The following is a 21,360-nucleotide window of genomic DNA, read 5'->3' as shown; positions in this document are numbered from 1 at the left end:
GATACAGATCTGGGGCTAGACTGGCTTTTTTCTTGGTTTCTGAGAATATGGTGCTTCAGCAATACATAAGTCACCCCAACGGTCATTTAGACCATGCAATGGTAGAAATACACGTAGTTAACATTGAACAACCTTCTCCTTTGGATAGGTTGGTCTTTCATACGTCATTACTTGAGGATGAGAATTGGGTGGAAGAAATGAGGCGAGAAATTACTGTTTTCCCTCTTGAATATACGCACTGCCAACCTGGATGTAGTTTGAGATTCCTTGAAGGCAACTATGAGGGCGATTATTACATCTAAAAGATATTGCTAGGTGGGGAGATTTAAGATTAGAAAGACAACACATTGTGGTTCGTCTAAGATAAGCCCAGAAGAACTTCCTTCATAGTAAAAATAGTTATAACCATCACCTTTTTGAGGAGGCTAAGAAAGATATGCAGGATTATTATTTAAAAGTGATTAATCAAAGTAACAGAGCATCCTTGCAGCAAGTGTATGAAGAGAGTCAATATGTGGGGTGTTTTTTTAGCATGGCAAGCCTGAGATGAAGCGCCTAAAAATATAATCAAAGCTTTAATTGATACAGAGCCTAGTAGGCACATTGTCGATACCCACGGAATTAAAAATATAGTGCTCCTGCATTATAGAATCATATACGATCATATGTAGTTTGATTTTGATAGGATTTGGGCCTTCTTTAAGAACATTCCCATTCCCACTTTAGAAGAACAAACCAGGCTTTCTATTGTATACTCAGTCACAATAGAAGAAGAGGGTAATGTGGTTAAATGTTTAGCAAATAATGTGGTGAAGTTAGATTACATGATTAAAAAAAGCTTGACAAGATCTTGAATCCATATATTCTATTATAAGTTAATCATATTTTACATTGGGGTGCTATTCCTCAATCTTTCAATACGGTAGTAGTAGTAGTAAATATTCAGATAATTTAAACTCCTATAGACCAATCAGCCTCCTCAGTTCAGATTATAAAATTATCACAAAGCTTCTGGCTAATAGATTAAACCCAATTGCACACCAGCTGATAAATAGCTAACAAAATGGGTTCATATCAGGCAGGCAATTATCGACAAATACACATTTTTTAACCAAGGCTCTTTATATTTTTAAGACTAAACAGATTCTAACTCACATTTTTTTCCTCGATGCTGAAAAAGCTTTTGATTTGGCCAGTTGGGAAAGCATCTTCTACATTTAGTTTCCAACACAGTTTATTAACGTACTATGCCATTTTTATGAAGGTGAATGTGCGAGGTTTATTGTAAATTCTGTGGAAGCGGGTATCTGTAAAGTGAGACAAGGGGCTCGACAGGGATGCCCACTCTCTCGAATTCCATTTGCAGTTTTTATAGAACCTCTGGCAATAGCGATTAGAGCAGATAATCAAATTAAGACTCCTTTTAAAGGAATCTCTAAAATTAAGCTCTAAACAGATATGTTAATTTTAAGTTCCAGGGTGGTGGTTCAATCCAGGATAATTGAGCTGTTTGTTCAGTTTCAGGATTTAGTTGGATATAAGACTAATAAAGAGAAAACTGAGATGTTATTATGCAACTGCACTTTAGATGCATCAATGCCAGAGCTACAGCCACTGATTAACTAGAATCCTAACCGCTATTTAGGAATGGTCACAAGGGCCAATATTGAGGACTTGTATAACTAGAATTTTATACCTTTAGTTCATCGTATTAAATCCTTTATTCTTTAAATAGAGCCATCTCCTCCTCTCTATTATGGACAGCATTGCTTAAATAAAAATGTCGGCACTCCAGTTGTTTAACTTTTTATTCTCCTCTTTACCCTGTTTTTAGACATAATACATTGTTCAAACAGATGGAGTGTTTGATTTCCACTTTTATCTGGAAGAATAAATCTCTGCAGTTGGCTCTCCATGTTATATACACCAACTGAAGATGGAGGGCTTGAGGTTCTTGAATTAAAGCTCTACTATTTTGCACATTCTTTGTCATGTTTTCATTAGTTTGACTTTATGAACCTGAAGCTTGAAGAGTATAATATTGGAGATTTTATGTGTTTGACTAGGACCCAAAGAAAGTCAGATGCATGAAGTTGCTCTGGGCTTTAAAAAGAACGATCAATTGTTTAAATTCTTCTCCATCGCAAATGTAAATGTTTCCACTCAGCTGGAAGATATTAGCTGGTTAAAACAGCCACTTGTGGATTGCAATATGGTCCAAAGATGGAAAATAAATGGTTTTACTGGTTAATAGATTTTATGGGTCAAGATGCATAGTTAACTTGGGCGAATATTGAACAGCGTATAGGATAGCATAAATGTTATATTATTAGGTCTTTTAACCGTGTCCATCAGTTTTTAAAAGAACTTGGCACTAAAAGGATATGTCAGAGTTTTGAGTTAGTGGAGAATCCTATTGAGAATACTACATGAAGGTCAGTTAGCTACTGGAAAACTAGGCTAGATGGGGCAAGCAAGACCAATATATATATATCTGAAAGTAGTCCGGAGGTGAGAAGCCCAAGAAGCTATGACAATATGCCATGAAGTATAGGTTTACCTTAAAAATGTTAAAAGCAGCAAAGTTTTTTTCTAATGCAGTTTTTTACAAAATGGTTATTATATAGAAGACAGTCATTTTTAAGAAGGATTATGCCTCAAGTTACACACACCCATTTAGATGTGCGCAAGAAGGGGTAGGTAATTGGACCCACATCGTTTTTTCATAACCCAAAATATAAGGATTTTGGCAGGATATTCTACATTTCTGCGGTACTGAATTGTATTTCCCACAGATCCTCAATTAATTCCACTGGGCTATTCTCAGCACTGGGAAACAAGCTTAAGAAATCACAAAAGAATGTATATAATAACATTGGTTGCAGACTCTTTAATTTGGCTAAATTGGCGTTCTTCGAATAGACCTTCTTTTGAACAATAGAAAGTCAAAATATTGAAGATTAAAGAACGTGAAAAAGTATATGCTCAGGGTCTACGCGGAGATTCGCTGAATTGTGGGATTCTTTTCTGTAGAGAACTCTAATGCTTAATATGAAATACAAGGGGATAAATTAAGCTTTTCAATTTTTTATAACTCTTCCACCCATTAATTCCTTTTTCATGTGTAATGAATGTTTTATCTGTGATTTCTCCAATAAAATCAAAACTAAAAAAAGCTGTATAAATAAATATATAAAAGTACACATGCTTTCATGAGGCATCATGTATGCAGCTCCGGAGATATAAAAAAACTTTAAATGTGCTTACATCGATATACTATAGTGGTTGAACTACTTGTAAAACTGATACATTCCAAGGTGTCCATTTCTTAAATGACTCAGTACTGCAGCCCAGTAGTATTCCATACCAGAAGTCTTATTCTTCCACTACATGCAGAACTCTCTGGCGAAGTCTAGGATGACTGGTCAAAAGAATTAAAATTGCTTTCCCCCAAATAAAAATCTAGACTTTGGGGGAAACCCTGTGTATCACACAGATGGAGTTAAGAAAAATGTTCTGCAGACATCCTTCAAACGTGGCTATCGTAAAAAAGCCACAAATCAATTGAAGTCAATTCAAATGTTCTTGTACTCCTGAAAGAAAAAAAGTAATGAACAAATTACTGAAAAAATAAACAAAAACATACATTTCTTATGCACACAAAATAAGTTACGAAAAGCAACTTTTTGTGACATATTTGCTAACTTTAAAGAAAACCTACCAATCATTAAAGGTTAAATAGTTCAGGTAGCAAAAGGCAAGTAAACCGGTGTAACACATTCCCTTCCACATTCATGAAGCCAGAGGAATAGATGACTGAAGTCCTAATGACTCAAATATAGATTTTGATGGGATCTATTCAAGTGATTACAAATAGATGTAAAAAAAACATTTTGCCAACTGTGTTGTGGACATGTAAATATCCAGACACACTGAAAGGAAATTATGTGCAGTTCACTGTGCTGCCCACAGTCCAGAAGTGTTCTGAAACAACTTTCTAAAACTATACTTTCCAATTCTATATTCTTTAAACTACTTCCTCTATTTATAAGCATTCAAGGGGCTATCTTATGGATAGATCACCTGCCGATTCCTCCCCTTAAGGATACCTACCAGGTGTAGGCCTGGTCTGAAAATCGTTCCTAGCAGGACCACTTTATCGATGCCAGATGCCACCATGAGGCTTCAGCCTAGACCCTGTCGAAGGACATGAAGAGACCGGTGTATAATAGGAGCAAACATGCATTGTTGAGATGAAAATGTCTCTTGCATGGCGATGGGCGTGTACCTTGGCCCGGAGGGCCCAGACTACAATGATGTCTGGAACTCTGATGCAAATTTCTTTTGTCATGGACGAACACAGATCATGCATGCATGCAATGACATAGGCGTGTCTCATGGATTATGGTCTTTTTTTGGACCTGGAGAGGCTCACAAAGCGCTACCCTTACATTGGTGAAAGGCTACTGCATTTGCCACGAGTTAAGCAGTATGAGCTCGGTGGTGGCAGCATATCGTGCAATGATCAGCAGGATTTAAAAAGACCTTTTACTTGTATGTTTTGAGTGAGGCCTACAGGCTCCCTCATTTAAGTTCTGCAGCTGTTTTCTTAACACACCCTTGGCCTACATCAGTTTGGTGTGTAGTTCTGCGCAATACATGTGTGTTATATACATAAGCTGGGAGTATGTATGCCTGTGAATGGTACAATACATAGAAGACACTGTGTTCCATTTAGGGAGACCCACGGATAACTGGCGGAACATGAGCTAGAAGAGTCCACCCAGACAAATTTGTGGATTCCTATGCATTCCTGTGAGCTGTGTGGGACACACTGGAGGAAAGGAGAACCAGGTCCTTCAGTACACTTCAAAGGTTTCTCTTAGATTCAGAGAGATGTCACTGGAAAGGGTTCTAAGTACATCCCAGGAAAGAGGCTGAGGTATCGGGGTGACCGTTAAATATGCATTTCACTGTGTCTGGCATCCATGTGTGAACCTCTAGTCACTCCCATGGCCTGTGTTGTGGGCCTTCCAGATTTGGAGTTGCTCCTGCTGCGACAGACTGCTTTCTGAAAGAGGGGCAGGGCAGAGGAGAGGACACTTCAAAAGGAGGCATACCCATAACATACACTTCAACGACTCAGACTAAAAATCACATTTGTTGCCTGGAAATGGACAATAAGAAGGGGAGTTCAGGGTCCCCAAAAATGGCCAACTTTCAAGGAAGAGAAGACCAGCACACCATCTGCTTGTGACCAGGACTGCCGGTCTGCTGGGTGAGGGAACATCACCCAGGAAATCCGAGACCACCTGCCCCAGGACCTGGAGCATCAATGCCTGCCTGCCTGCCTGCTAAGGAACTCACACTGCCAAATGTATATTCAATCAAAGCTTACACAACGAGTGCGATTGTATCACACACGCGGCGGGGCATTTAAACTTCTAAAGCATGCCGCAACCAAAAATAAATGGCGTGCAAGTCTGACTATTCCTGCATAACCAACAAAGCGGCTCCCCCACGCTTGTCTAAACGCTCGTCATTTCAAGCAGGTGGATTACTCAAAACAAGGCAGGACGCCCGAATATACAAAAGATCTGTTCAAACACAGACAAGTCTTTAAATCCCACGTTTTCTATCAGAGTGAATTCACAGTAAGGGTCAATATCACTAATGAATTGTTCACGCACTTTTTTCAGACAGAATATGGATGTACTATGAAACCAACTTCCGCACCCCACTTTGACGATTTGCTCAGGATTGCCAAGGAGGATCATTGCAGCCCTCCTGTACTTTTAATACATAGAAAGTACTTTGTGCAGTTGAATCAGTAAAAGTAATGGAATAGGGTTCCCTACAGTTAGAAAAATATACGTTTTTCATTTTCTTTCAGTTGACTAGACCAAGTCCAGGTCCAGACGAGAACTCCCCAATAAGATGGGGTTTGAAACACGTTGACACCAGCTCTTGGGATAAGACACTTACAGGGGTGCCACGAGAGAATCTTTGTACCAACACCTCTCTCCTATTGACAACACCCCTCAAAAACTGTGAATCCCAGAGCCACAAACACTGGCAGGATAACAAAAGACATTCTTTATTGAATCATATTTTTCCGCTTATTGTTTCCAAATGTATTAAGAGACTGGTCTTACATGTCTTGGTATGTTTTGTCACGTTATACTTGTTTATAGTTTAGTTCTATGATTTGTTTGTTATGTACTTTTCTACTGTTTGTTATACATGTCGCAAAAAGAAGTGTTGTCCGACATGATCAAAACGCAAAAATCTCAGTTTTCTTAAAGTAGAAAAAGAAAAGTGAAATAAATCACATAGGCTTCTGAATTAAGAACAGAGGCTCGTTATTTGTAGCAATTTCTTTGAAGTCTGCTATCTAGATACAATGTGTGTATACAAAATTGAAGTGGTCCAATCTAGGTAGCGTACGAACCCAAGCCTCGTTTAGTTGACTTGCCTACTGAGGAATGCAGGGAGCGAGGTCCAGTTGGGGATCCTGGCGACGGGATCCCTGTAGCGAGTTGTGAGGAGACAGGTGCCTCACTGATTGGGTTGCCAGAGGAAGGCCGCCATGAAGTGAGTTGTGAACTTTGCTGCACCAATCAAGTCATCGCCTGTGGGCAAGTTGGAAGTAGGCAACCTGGTACGACAGAAGGGGCTGCTGTGAACATTGCTGCTGTGCTGATTGGGCTGTAGCCAGTTCACGGAGTGAAATTGGTGATCTCATATGCCAGGTGAGGCCTGCGCCCATGTGCTGAGCAAAATCGGTGACCCTGTATGCCAGGTGGGGCCGTCGTGAAAACTGCTGCTATGCCAATCGGGCTGTAGCCCATGTACAGAGTTAGGAAGGTGACCCCGTATTCTAGGGGGGGCCACAGCATTGAGGCAAGGAGCTTGGTCAGCTCAAGACCATTGTTGCGAGGAAGAGACCACTGTGGCAACCCATACAGGCCCAAGCCCTGACTGAGGCCCAGCACTAGGAGCATCAAAGCCCTCCCTCCCCCTCCAGTGGGAAAGATCCCAGGAAATGTACCTGTATCCGAGGACCATCAAGGACCTCCGGCGGCTGCTTCCACAGGACCCCATGTGAGGAACTTAGTGACTTTCGACTGCATCCCCCTCACAAGCCACATGTGGGTGTGTTAGGAGATTCTGGTCATTCAGATCCTGCTGGTGGAGGTAGGACTGATTTACGGTCCAGATAACCCCGGGGAACTTGCCTGCCATATAGTGCTTCAGAACTGGGAACACTTTTGAATTTAATAATTGTCAGACTTCTGAAAATTAGGCTATTAGGGCTTATCCTGAATGTCGCCTATGGTGAATGGACTGTGTGTATTGTTTGTGGGCACCTAATTATACTTTGTGTAGGTATATAAATAATCCTTTTCTCATAAAAGCAAGTATTTGACTGGACAATAATTTATTCCTGTTGCAGAACGTATTTTGAGTTGTAAATCTGCTCTCACCCGCCGCACCCTCGGCTTCTACATCCCCCCTTCACCTGAGAAGCCTTTGACTGTTCAACATGCGCTACAACTAAAAGTCAAGGTCTGAAGGAGTACTTGGCTCAGTTGCTCAGGACCCATAGCAGGTCGGACACTGGGACGTCAGTAAATAAAGGCCTCAAACCCCAAGTTAATACTGTGGCCAGGTAAGAGCAATTTGGAAAAGAATAAGTGTTGTTATGATCAGAAGCCTACAGCTGGCTCTTCTGAATGTTGCGGTTGCAGAATACCAAATCTGCATAGTCTTTATTCCATGTCATGCCTCCTTCATCCACCACCAGACACTCCCTTACCCTATTACCTATTCTAGCAGGTTCCTTTTCATCCTTCTTTCTACCTGTTTTTCTGTCTTTCTCGTCTTCCTTTTTTGCCCATGTTGTGTTTTTCTCTCTCTTGCTCTAGGTCATATTCTGAGAGGAAAAATAAGTGCAAGTCCCCAGAAATGAGTGCTGGTGAGCCCTACCTGCAACCACCTGCTCAAGTTAAGTACTGGAAAGGACCATTAGCACTGCTGTCACACTTCAACACCATGTCTTGATGTGTTCCACTGGCTTTTCAGTGGACATTCAGCCACACTGATGGACATGCCCTCTGCTTCCACCAACTTAGTTTTCACCAAATTCTCAAAACTTTAAACCAACTTTGACTGTGTGCAGGGATATTGCCCCTGAAAACATCTGGTATTAAGCCAGGTTGCATGTATCAGAAGCAGATGTTGGTAACAGACCCACGTGATGTCTGTTTATGGTGCATTGGGATCAAGCATGACTCCAAGTCATGCAACACAAGTTACTTCATGCAACAGAAGCAATCAAGGACAGACAGACAAAACGTTTGTCACAGAACATAAGAATCTGGGCCAGTATCAGTGGAGATTACCCTCAAAAGATAAATTACAGGCAAAGACAAAAGACACCTCCAGGACAAGGTGAGGAAGAAACACATAATGAAACAAAATTGCTGTTAGCACTAGTAGCAGATAGAACTGTAGTCCAATCTTATCTTCATAAAAAAGATACAGCAGTTCTTCGCATGTTCTTGGATCAATCTACCTCTGTAGATACAAAATGCAGCATATCACCCACTTGAAGTTGCTTGATGACTTTGTGATACGGAACATAGCCTTTTCCACGAAGTTCATGAACCCAGAGTAAAGATTTACCTATCTGTAAGATCAGTACTCAAGATCAGTGTAGTCAAATTCAAAGATAGCAGGCTGTGGTTCAGGATGTTGCCTGGCATGCTGCACAGTGCTATGCAAACAAATGATGGACGAAATGCTGAATAAATCATACATTCACCCCATGTCAAGTAATCGGAGTTAAATCCATCGTTCTTTTGTTCACCATGCCACCCCAGTTCTGCACAAGCAATCTCGTAGACACAGAAACTTTCTGTTTGGCTCTTGAGATAAAAGAAGGTCTCTGCTTCAGTCTTTATCTCCTGATCTGTAGTAAATCCAAAAAGTGTACTCACACAGAAAGCCTGGTCTTAATTTTCTGATGAGCATTTGGAATGAAGAAGTGAGGCATAACCAAGCACTAACCATTAGTAGAAAATTCCACTGAGACTCTCACAGACCTGCTCACTTAACCTGAAGCAGCCATTCTTACCTTCAATATCTTGCAGAAGCTTTCTTGACTCCTTATGGAAGTGGTGTGTAAATTCTCCATAAATGACCATAGGGTGCAGTAACAACAGAGTAGTGCCACAAAACTCGCAGCTCAAAGTACATCGTGGCTTTATTTCCCTAAGGGAATGCTTTATGCCTTACTACCTGTCTGGGGGAGTTAATAACGATGAAGCATTATTCTTTCTGAACAGTACCACCAGTAGACTTTTCCTCAAGAACAGTGTCTTGGTCCAGCAACTCCAATTGTTTGGCTTGCCTTAATATTGCTTCAATGGTAGAACATACACCTCCACTGTGGATTTTAAAATGGCAAGCACCTATAGTTATCAAGCAGTTTGGAGTGGTTTTGGATGCCTTAATCACGGAATATTGACCCACTTAAAAGTGGTGTTTAAGGTCTGCATTCTTGCCCTTCTATTTGTGAAAAGGTTTAGATGTAATGAGGAGCCCCTCCATTGCAAGCTGGCAAAAGAATCTCGAAGTCTAACATATCACTGGTAAAGCTCTCTATGACTAATGCCTCTGTAGCAGGAAACAACTTGCAGGGTCTCACAGGGTCCCACCAATCGCCACCCATTGCTATTTTTCATTAAAAACTAGTTTAGCTCTTTGATCCCTCTCCATCTTTAAGTCTTCTATATGGCATCTCCTACCAAATGTCAAATTCCTCTATGATGTGAGTGTCCAGAAGATAAACTGTACAAATCTTCTAAGAACCATTTCCACCAAATTTCAGCCAAAGAGATATTACTCCGTAGGAAAGAGAACCCCCCCCCCCCCCAACTCTAGAAAAACAGCGAACCAAGTAGCTGATGTCGTTTGCAGTCACCTGAAGCAAAATGGGGACGTCAAACTCAGCCAGGGACCTCCCAATTGGACACAAGAGGGCTGGCCACCTTATACAGAACTCTCACCCTTTCTGGATGGTCAACATCCCTAGGAGTTAGCGGCCCTTGAAGATTGTGGAGTCCGACCCAGAGATAATTTACTTACTACTCCATTTCTCATCATTGTTTTTGCCAACGTAATCACATCTTCTTCCCAACGGTTTAGTTGGCCAACATGTGTACTGTGCATATTATGCCCAGGTCTTCATCAGGTCACTCACCCTTAGAAATTTTTCTATGGTGCCCCATAAGAGGGTTAACATAAATTGTTGAATGAATGCCTGGTAGCTAAGAGCTGAAAGCTTTTCTGATTTCATCGTGAGGAAACCAAAGCCTACTTTGAGGCAAACCTCAAATCGGTCTTAGCAATCTCAGTATAGAAGACATGGAAAATAATCCTTTGTGGGCGTGCAAAATTCTGCACAATTGGCAAAACACAGGAATAGAGAAGGAAACCGCATCCCTATATGTCCACCCTATAACAGGAATTGGTGATCTCATAAAATCAGGAAAATTCCCTCCAGTTACTGAGGAACACAAAAAATGTACTTTAGGTTTCATATGCCAGCTAGCCGTAAGCTCTAGCAGTGGTGGCTCATATTGGGGAGGATCTTCTTTTGAATATTTTCTAGCATACTTGGTCAGCTAAGCTCTTCGTTTATAAGAACAAATTGATCACATAAAGGGAAGAATATCACAACTAGTTGCAAATGTAGGTCCTATGCATTTCTGCATCTGTTGACAGTGACTTGAGTGGAATCAAGTTTTGGCCAAAATAGGACCAGCTCACGCAACTAATAAATCATCTCTCGATACCTGGAATAACGAGTTTCTTTCAGCATTAAAAGAGGTGCAGAGAGAATTAGGTCAGAGAACAACAGCAAGGACTGGCAAGTATTTGCCTTGTTACACATGATTTAACATGCTAAAGAGTGTAGATCTAGAAGTAGACCTGGAAAGGCATACTTGGAATGAGGAATAACAATAATGCTACACTGAATCCCAGTGTAAGCATCAGTCGAGTGATTGTGAGGGGAAATTAGTTCAGGTACTGATGAATTTGGAGACATGCGTCAACTAAGAAAGGATTCTAGTATTAGGGATGATGTGCACCAGAAGGTTGCTGGCAGTGTGACTGGAACAACTGATCAGTACAAAATAAAGAATGCCTGCAGGCTGGAGGGAGATGGAACTGAACATACTAGTATGTGTTTTACCACAAAAAAGAAGTTATTCTTCACAGCCCTTAGGACAAATGGGCCTTAACATTGCTTTGCTGACTTACCGCACCCCAAACCTCATTCTACTACTATGATCTCCAAATAACCCTTTTTAGACTCTTCCCTCCTTATATCACCCCAAACCTCATTTTAACACTATGATATCGCAAACAACTCTTCTAAATTCTTCTCTCATCTATTCCTCCTTTGACTTATCTCAAACTCATTCTACTACTATGATCTCCCTAATCCATTTCTAGGGATTTTTCCCTTGTCCATCTCTCCTTAAACTCATCCCAAACCTCATCTTACTACTATGATCTCCCAATAAACACTTTCTAAACTGTTCCCTCTTCTATCCTCCATTATCCTTTTCAATCCAACTAACACTCACATGTCGACCACTCAAATTAACTCAAGTTTCACTATACTAATCCTTTTTGGGTTCCGGAGTAGCGTGCTACTCAGCAAAAAGGGATTCAACACCTCGTCAATGTTGGTAATCGGTAGCTCAATATAATTACAATACAATACAATATACCATAAAGTACAAGGGGAAATGGTTGATGTCCTTTATATCGCCAGAACACAGAGGCTTGATATGCAACTGCCTAAAAAACATATCTCATCCCAGATAGACTATTGTTTTCCACCCCTTCCAGAGTACTTTCTGACTGGATAATAGCATGCTTGCCAACCAAGTAGAATGGTTGTGCTGTCCATTATTGTAATAAATAAACAGGCTTTCAGTGGCTTTTTTAAGACCAGAATGAACAACTTGGATTTGTCTGCCTGCAAAAACTGTGTGTGCTACCGCAAAAAGTAGGCCTAGCATGGAGCACAAAAACAGAGATCACACATAAATGTTTGGCATATCATACTTTTCGTGTGGGGGAAGCTGAAGGAGAGAGAACACAAGAATGCCGGGAGATGTCAGGAGTTGTTACCTTCAGTCGACATGTATTGTTAATGGGACAGGGCTCATTTTTAGGTCGAGGACTCCGTCGCACTGCGTAAGCAGTGGGCTGGGCTCCGAAGATTTTATGTTTCTTAGAGGGGGCTTGGAACCCGCCCTTCTTCTCCATTGGCTGGCTTCCTAAACGGAGGCCAGCCATTGGAGGAGAGGGGCGCCACTCGGTTCAAGCCCCGTCTTTTTTCGGATTTAGGGTCGTTTTTGCAGCTTCTTTCTATTTACTTTCTCTCTTCTTCCCATTGGCCGAATCGGAAAAAGACGATGCTTTCTCTGAGGCATTTCTGCCTTGCCTCGGAGAAACGTGGTCGTGTTGGGTAACCCTTCTGTACTTGTTTTTCATGTTAGGAGCTATTTAAATCGGAACACTCGAAGTTTCATTATATTCTTATGCTTACTGTAGACTTCTGCTGAAGTACTGTGTTGATTTTTTGTGCACATTGCGATTCAAGTGCCAATAAACATTTTTTGCAAAAAAATATAAAAGATATTTAAGCCCCCGCTTAAAATTAATTTCACAAAAGGGCACAGTCGCGTGACAACAGCACCACTGACCCTTTTTGTGAAGCGCGCTCTAGTTTTCCTTTTATGCGGCCTTGTGTAGAGCTTAGCCGCCCAGAGAGAGGTCCCGGGGGCATTGGTCGCAGGGTGGGACAGGGTAGTGAAGCCTGCACTGCACTGAAGTGCATCGGCGCCTGACCTACTAAACTCTAAAGTGTCATTGCTGCTCAATCACGCTACAACAAGGCTGCACACAGCCAGAGCCGGAGTTCGTCTCTCCGTTGGTGCCACACAATCAATGTTTTGAAATGTGCACGGCCAGAGAGGGAGTTCGACCTCTCCGTTTGTGCCACATAATCAATGCTTTGAAATGTGAGGCTTGCAACTGCCTTTATAGCAAACAACACATCCATAAACAATGTTTCTTTTAGCACTTAAAATTGTTTCTGCAAAGTGCCGTACACTGCCTGCTCTTTCTTGGCTCCCAGTACAGCTTCTCGTTATTCGAGCCCACGCAAGCCCCTTTGTAGACCAAAAAGTCTTTCGATTAAGTGTCTGCACTTCAGGCGTTTTGTACAGATCTGCTGTCGCCCAGCCTCGGCTCGCGCGGGTACTTCCCGGCCCCTGCACTTTGATTGGTACAGTAATGTTATTGCCCATTGGTGATCACCTCAGCACAGCCCCCTCACTGCCATTAGGGTCAGAACGCGACACTCAAAGAAACACTATTTCCTGTTCTGACGTTTAAGGAGTCGTAGCGCTTCCCTTGCGAGTTAAGTCAAAAAGCCACAGATGCGCTTGACTCTTTTTCTGGGGGTTCGGGTGGGTACAGATGATAAGAAAACCCTTTTACCAGGCAGGGACACAACTTACACACAGCTGCGAATGACTCAAAGACAGCACATGGGAGAGAGGAGACGCTGCCACTGTACAGAGCAGAGGGCAGAGGGCAGAGCAAGGCCATGGCAGGGGGCCTGGCGGGGGGATGCAATAGTGATTGCTGAGAGGCGCAAGGGCTGCTCAGCTCAGCTGCAAAGAAGTGCAGGGGGTCCTGCAGCTTCACTGCTAACACTTGCAGGGGCAACACAGCATCATTTCAGAGATGCAGGGTCGAGTTAGGACGACCAACTGCATCCAGGTAAATACAGACACTGCTTCCAGTCCCGGGCTACTAAGTGATAGCCTACTACATTTGTAGGTGACAAGTTCTGGGCTGGAGACACTGTCCCCAACGACCTGGAGATAGACGGTCACCGTAGGCCGAGTGCCATCAGTAGAGAAGTTCTGAGGCAGGGAGCACCGTTTGTTGGAAGATGAAGAGGTGTATCAGCAGAGAAACTCTAATGCAAGAGGTGGACGGCGTCACTGCAAAGAGATGCAGGGGCTGTGTAGCATCACTGTAGAGAGATGCAGGGGCTGTGTAGCATCACTGTAGAGAGATGCAGGGGCTGGGTAGCATCACTGTAGAGAGATGCAGGGGTTGTGTAGCATCACTGTAGAGAGATGCAGGGGCTGGGTAGCATCACTGTAGAGAGATGCAGGGGCTGGGTAGCATCACTGTAGAGAGATGCAGGGGCTGTGTAGCATCACTGTAGAGAGATGCAGGGGCTGGGTAGCATCACTGCAAAGAGATGCAGGGGCTGGGTAGCATCACTGCAAAGAGATGCATGGGCTGTGTAGCATCACTGTAGGGAGATGCAGGGGCTGGGTAGCATCACTGTAGAGAGATGCAGGGGCTGTGTAGCATCACTGTAGAGATGCAGGGGCTGGGTAGCATCACTGCAGAGAGATGATGGGGCTGGGCAGCAGCACTGCAGCGAGATGCAGGAGCCAGGCAGAAGCACTGCAGAGAGATGCAGGGGTTGTGTAACGTCGCTGCAGAGAGGTCCAGAATCCAGGCAGGATCACTGCAAGGAGATCCAGTGGCCGAGCAGCGTCATTGCAAAGAGACACAGGAGCTATGTAGCCTCACTGTAGAGATGCAGGCCCTGTGTAGCATCACTGCAAAGAGATGCAGGGGCTGTGTAGCATCACTGCAGAGAGATGCAGGGGCTGTGTAGCATCACTGCAGAGAGATGCAGGGGCTGTGTAGCATCACTGCAGAGAGATGCAGGGGCTGTGTAGCATCACTGCAGAGAGATGCAGGGGCTGTGTAGCATCACTGCAGAGAGATGCAGAGGCTGTGTAGCATCACTGCAAAGAGATGCAGGGGATGTGCTCGAAAATGAGGTAATTTATTAATTTGAGACCAAATCCATACTCAGCAGAGAGTGGGAGTAATAATGAGCATTAATCTACCAAAATGCTCTTTGACTTGACTTCTCTTTGGCCTTTTGTTTTCTTATTAAAGATGCAGCAATCTTTTGCAGACAGGTGCATCTCGGACCCTTCCTAGTTGTAGCATGTGACATAAAAGTTGCAGACACCCAGTTGTCCAGTCTAGGTACTATGACGCTGCTTTGCTGTGTTAACATATTGGATTATAATGACCCAGTGCAGCAATTAAATGCATATTTAAAGGATAGCACGTTGTTCATAAGATGTCCTAAACTTTTTAAAGGTCTGTGTCCTTGGAGCAAAGTGATAAGTCATTTTGGAGATGAGAAATCCAGAGAAGTTTAGCACAGGGAAGACCGTATTAGATTTATATGACACTTGTAAGGAATTAATGTGTTAGATTCTTGTAAGTGACCTCACCAGTGCTGAAGGAGTAGAATGTTATGGTGCATTGAATTGATTTAACATTCAGGTAATATTAACATTGTATAATCCCACAATCTTTGAAGAGAGACCCGTGTGCCCCATGACACCGCAGGAGGTAAGGCTGAATGGGCCCTGGTCTCCCTTAATTTTGAAAAGACATTTGAAACAATAGCGTGGGGATATTTAATGGCCGTGCTCCGAGGCATGAGGTTCAGGCCCAATTCTTGTGCTTGGATACAACACCTGTATACTGGACCCTCGGAGGGGGACTGGTGACCTCTCTGACCTGTGGATGGTCAGTAGAGGGACCAGTCAGAGGGGTCCTCTTTTGCCCCTTCTTTTGTACTAGCAAGCAAGCCTTTTTTTCTAGTGTTGCATAGAGAAATAAAGCCTTGGGTGATGCGGGTGTGTGGTTCCACTCATTTTTTCCTCGTTGCTCGTGCTTGCTCCCCTGCCCCCCCGTCGTTGCGTATGCTTGCTCCCCTGCCCCCTGGTTGCGCGTGCTTGCTCCCCTGCCCCCTGGTTGCGCGTGCTTGCTCCCCTGCCCCCCTGGTTGCACGTGCTTGCTCCCCTGCCGCCCTGGTTGCGCGTGCTTGCTCCCCTGCCCCCCTGGTTGCGCGTGCTTGCTCCCCTGTCCCCCTGGTTGCGCGTGCTTGCTCCCCTGCCCCCATGGTTGCGCGTGCTTGCTCCCCTGCCCCCCTGGTTGCGCGTGCTTGCTTCCCTGCCCCCTGGTTGCGCGTGCTTGCTCCCCTGCCCCCTGGTTGCGCATGCTTGCTCCCCTACCACCTGGTTGCGACTCTAATACTGTACTACTTACTCTACAACTCTCTAATACTGCCTAATAGATTTACTAATGAGAAAAATGCTGTAAGTTACTCACTCTAATACTCTACAAAAAACTGTCTACTACACACAACTTACTACACACTACTACTCTCTCTTTACTACTCACTCTTTAATATTCTCACTCCTCACTGTACTAGTTACACAACAAATATCTAATACTCTAGACTCACTGTACTACTCAATATCAACTACTCACTACTACTCACTCTACTACTAAAGTACTTACTCAACAACTCTCTAATACTCCCTACTCACTTTAGTACACAAATAAATACTCTACAGTACTCACTATAACACTCTATTACACACTCTACTACACACCCTTTACTACGCTCTCTACTACTCACAAATACTCACTCAAATAGTCACTCTATAATACTCACTATCAAATATTATCAATACTCACTCGAATACTTACTATACGACTCCATAACACTCTCTACTCACTGTAATACTCAATATCAACTACGCGCTACTACTCACTGTACTAAATAGCATCTAATGTATAGTACTTACTGTAATACTGTACTACACACTCTGCTACACTCTACTACTCAGCATTACTCACTCATAATTAGTCACTATACTACTCACTCTTTACTACTAAACGAACAAGTTACTTACCTTCGGTACTGCTTTTTCTGGTAGATACTATATCTGCCTGTGGATTCCTCACCTTGTGAATATCCCCTTGCGTCAGCAACATTCGTAAATTCTTTTGTAGCCTCGCGCCGACGTGGACTAGGACGTCATAGAGACACGACCTCGCTCGCGACTCCGCTGACGTCACCGACGCCTACAATAGGCCCACGCTGGCGTGATGACATCAGTTCCGCCCTTTTTTACGTGCCATCGAGGCACACGGACGGACCAATGACAGTAGATATATACATAGTATACACAGTACACAATAGTCAAGGCAAAACACACAGTGTAAAGCAAATGCAGGAAAGCAGTTGAAACATTTCCTTGACAACAAAATAATTACATTACAGTAACTCTGGCATAGAAGAGTGGACAACGGGGAGGCGGGTGGGTCAGTGAGGAATCCACAGGCAGATATAGTATCTACCAGAAAAAGCGTTACCGAAGGTAAGTAACTTGTTCTTCTGATAGATACATCTGCCGTGTGGATTCCTCACCTTGTGAATAGAGTCCCACAGCAGTCCCCACACCCGGAGGAGGGTGTCCACTCTTCTAAACCAGGAAATCCTGAAGGACAGAGCGTGCAAAGTGACCGTCCCTCCTCACTTCGGAATCCAAGCAGTAGTGCTTCGCGAAAGTGTGGAGGGAAGACCAAGTTGCCGCTCTACAAATATCCTCTACAGGCACACCTCTAGCCAATGCAGAGGTCGAAGACTTAGCCCTTGTAGAATGAGCCCTTATACCCTCTGGTGGTTCCTTACCGACCAAAGAGTAGCAGATCTTTATGCAGAGGACGATCCATCTTGACAAGGTTCTTTTATGGACAGCTCTTCCTTTCTTGCAGCCAGCAAACCCAATGAAGAGCTGGTCTTCCAAACGAAAGTCCTTGGATCTGTCCAAGTAAAAGGACACCGCCCTCTTAGGGTCCAGACGGTGCAGTCTCTCTTCCTCCTTAGAAGGGTGAGGGGGAGGATAGAAGGTAGGTAAGGTAATGGACTGCCCCAGATGGAAGGGAGTTACCACCTTAGGCAGAAAAGCAGCCCTGGTCCTGAGAACCATTCGATCAGCATGAATGGTCAAGAAAGGGGGCTTATGACTAAGAGCTTGAAGCTCACTTACCCTCCTTGCCGAGGTTATTGCAACGAGGAAGACTGTTTTAAAGGTTAAAAGCCTCATGGGACATTTGTGAAGAGGCTCAAAAGGAGCACCCATCAAAAAAGTCAAGACAAGATTTAAATCCCACTGAGGCACAATAAAAGGAGTAGGAGGGAACTTATTTGTGAGGCCCTTCAAAAATCTTAACACCACAGGAGACTTAAAAAGAGATGGCTGGTCAGGCAAGCAGAGAAAAGCCGACAGTGCAGAAAGATAACCCTTCACTGTGGCAACAGCAAGCCCCTGTTGCGCCAGAGAAAGGGCAAACTGGAGAACATCAGACAAATGGGCTCTCACAGGGTCAATAGACTTTCCCCCACACCACGTGACAAATTTCGACCATCTATAAGAATAAATGGACTTAGTGGAGTCACGCCTGGCTGACAAGATGACATCCACAACGTCAGGCGGAAGGGAAAAGGAATTCAGGTTGCCCCGTTCAATCTCCAGGCATGAAGGTGTAATGTCTGGAGGTGGGGGTGTAGAACCTGCCCCTCCATCTGAGAGAGGAGGTCTGCCCTGAGAGGGAGACGGAGCGGCGGGTGAGAGGAGAGGTGGAGGAGATCTGTATACCACACCCTTCTTGGCCAGTCCGGGGCGACCAATATGACTTGGGCCCAGTCTTGACGAATCTTCCTCAGAACCCGAGGAATCAAAGGTATGGGAGGAAACGCGTAAAGGAGTTGATTTCCCCAACTCAACTGAAACGCGTCCCCCAAAGCTCCTTGCATCGGAAACTGGAGACTGCAGAACGACAGGCAGTGAGCATTCTCGTGAGTGGCGAACAGATCCACCCGAGGAGTTCCCCACATCCGAAAGATGTCGTGAACCACCTCCGGGTGAAGCCTCCACTCGTGGTCGGCAGAGAACTGCCGACTGAGACTGTCTGCACGAACGTTCAACACTCCGGCCAGATGATTTGCCATCAGACAAATCCGATGGTCCTGAACCCAGGACCAGAGGCGCAGAGCCTCTCTGCAGAGACACTGCGACCCCACTCCTCCCTGCTTGTTGACGTACCACATCGCGGTCGTGTTGTCCGTCAGTACTTGAACTGACTGACCGCGAAGGGAAGGGAGGAAGGCCTTGAGCGCCAAACGTATCGCCCGCAATTCTAGAAGGTTGATGTGAAGCAACCTTTCCTCTGGAGACCAAAGCCCTTTGACCTCCAGATCCCCCAGATGAGCACCCCACCCTAGAGTGGATGCATCCGTTATCACTGTGGCCACCGATGGAGGCAGCTGGAAAGGCTTTCCTTGAGAAAGATTGCCTTCCACGCTCCACCAAGACAGATCCGCTGCAGCTTCTCTGGAGATCTTCACTGACTCCCTGAGATCCCCGTTGGGCTGATACCACTGCCTGCGGAGGCACCACTGGAGTGCCCTCATGTGCCAGCATGCATGGTTGACCAACAGAATGCAAGAAGCCATCAGACCGAGCAGGCGAAGGACCTTCAGGACTGGAACGACCGCTCCATTGTAAAATAAAGGAATCATCTCCTGTATGTTGCGAATCCTTTGAGGGGAGGGAATGCACGACATACAGTAGTGTCCAGTACCGCACCTATGAACAGGTTGCGCTGGGAGGGCACCAGGTGAGACTTGGGTACATTTATTGAAAAACCCAACCTGTACAACAACTGGGTTGTCTCCTGCAGATGCTGGAGCACTCTCTCTGACGATTCTGCTTTGATCAGCCAGTCGTCCAGATACGGGAATACAGGTATCCCCGATCTTCTGAGATGTGCTGCCACCACCGCCATCACCTTGGTGAAGACTCGAGGCACAGTAGTAAGTCCAAACGGAAGGACCGCAAACTGGTAGTGCTGCGATCCCACCGTAAAACAGAGATACCTCCTGTGCGACTTCAGGATTGGAATATGAAAATACGCATCCTGCAAGTCGAGTGACACCATCCAGTCTTCTTCCAGCAGAGCCTGAAGAACCTGAGCAAGGGTGAGCATCTTGAATTTCTCCTGCTTCAGATAAAAATTCAAGATCCTGAGATCCAGGATTGGACGAAGTCTGCCATCCTTCTTGGGAATCAGGAAATACCGGGAGTAGCATCCCTGACCCCTTTCCTGCTCTGGGACCACCTCTATCGCACCTTTTCTCAATAGAGTTTGGACTTCCTCCTGGAGGAGTAACAGATGTTCCTCTGAGCAATACCCCTGGCAAGGAGGGTAATTGGGAGTGAATTCCGGAAAGGGAAGGGCATACCCAGTTTCTACGAGATTGAGAACCCAAAGATCTGATGTAACCGATTCCCAATCCCGTAGAAAGTGGGTAAGCCGACCCCCCACTGGGCCTACATGATCCTGAATGGAGGATCTAGGGCTGCTTCTCTGTGGCTGGGGGGTTGGAGGAAGCGGAGGAGGAGGAGGCTTGACGCCCTCGAGGACGTGCCCTCTGTTTTCCCCTGTATGACCTATACAAGGTATTCTGCTGCTGCTGTTGTTGTTGCTGCTGCTGACCTTGTCTATAAGAACGAAAGGACGAGCGGCCAAATCCTCTAAATTTCCTGACCGTAGAGCCTCTGACCTGAAGGCCAAGAGATCTAGCAGTCGCCCTGCTGTCCTTGAATCTCTCCAAGGCCGTATCTGCCTTTCTTCCAAAGAGCCCCTCACCATCGAAAGGCAAATCCAACAAAGCCGACTGCACATCAGCCGAAAAATCAGACGACTTCAACCAGGCTGAGCGCCTCGTGGCAACCGCCGTGCCCATGATCCTTGCCACAGAATCCGTAGTATCAAGCACACTTTGGATGACCTGACGGGCTGCCGCTTGAGAATCAGACAAAGCTTCCTCAAAGTCTTTTCTGCTATCCTCAGGGACCTTAGGGATTAATGAGCGCATAGAGTCCATAAGAGCATGAATATATCTGCCCATAAGGCAAGTGGCATTAGTAGACTTCAACGCCATACTAGCCGAAGAGAAAGTCTTTTTTGCAATTTGGTCCTGTCTCTTGGCCTCTTTGTCGCCAGGCACCTGTGGAAAAGCACCCACTGATTTTTTAGAACAAGCGGCCTGAATAACCAAACTCTCAGGAGAGGCATGTGAAGATAAAAAAGCAGGATCCTCAGGAGCCACTCTATACCTCCTAAAGCGGTACAAAAGGGGGTGGTGATGGACGGAACATCTGAATCAATCAAACACTCACACCCAGTCAAAAGATCTGGGTTTAATCCATCACCGTTCTTTAGCCCACTCTGCCACCCCAGTTCAGACATGGCTATATGCAAATCAGTCTGACCCTGTGCCTCATGGGAACAGTC

The 21,360-nt window shown here is 44.6% G+C and overlaps 1 protein-coding gene across 1 annotated transcript in view; it reads right to left on the bottom strand.

Moving 5' to 3' along the window:
* Positions 1-2,863: 2,863 nt before the first annotated feature.
* The window catches only part of PSRC1 (proline and serine rich coiled-coil 1), a 437,095-nt gene continuing 418,598 nt past the window's right edge, over positions 2,864-21,360 (bottom strand). The window contains exon 8 of the mRNA XM_078644212.1: positions 2,864-3,593. The gene's annotated coding sequence lies outside the window, so the exon portion shown is untranslated. The remainder of the gene's footprint in view (positions 3,594-21,360) is intronic.

The sequence above is a fragment of the Lissotriton helveticus genome, chromosome 5_1, assembly GCF_964261635.1.
Source record: "Lissotriton helveticus chromosome 5_1, aLisHel1.1, whole genome shotgun sequence".
Classification (NCBI taxonomy): Eukaryota; Metazoa; Chordata; class Amphibia; order Caudata; family Salamandridae; genus Lissotriton; species Lissotriton helveticus.
This window is presented reverse-complemented; position numbering and strand designations above follow the sequence as displayed.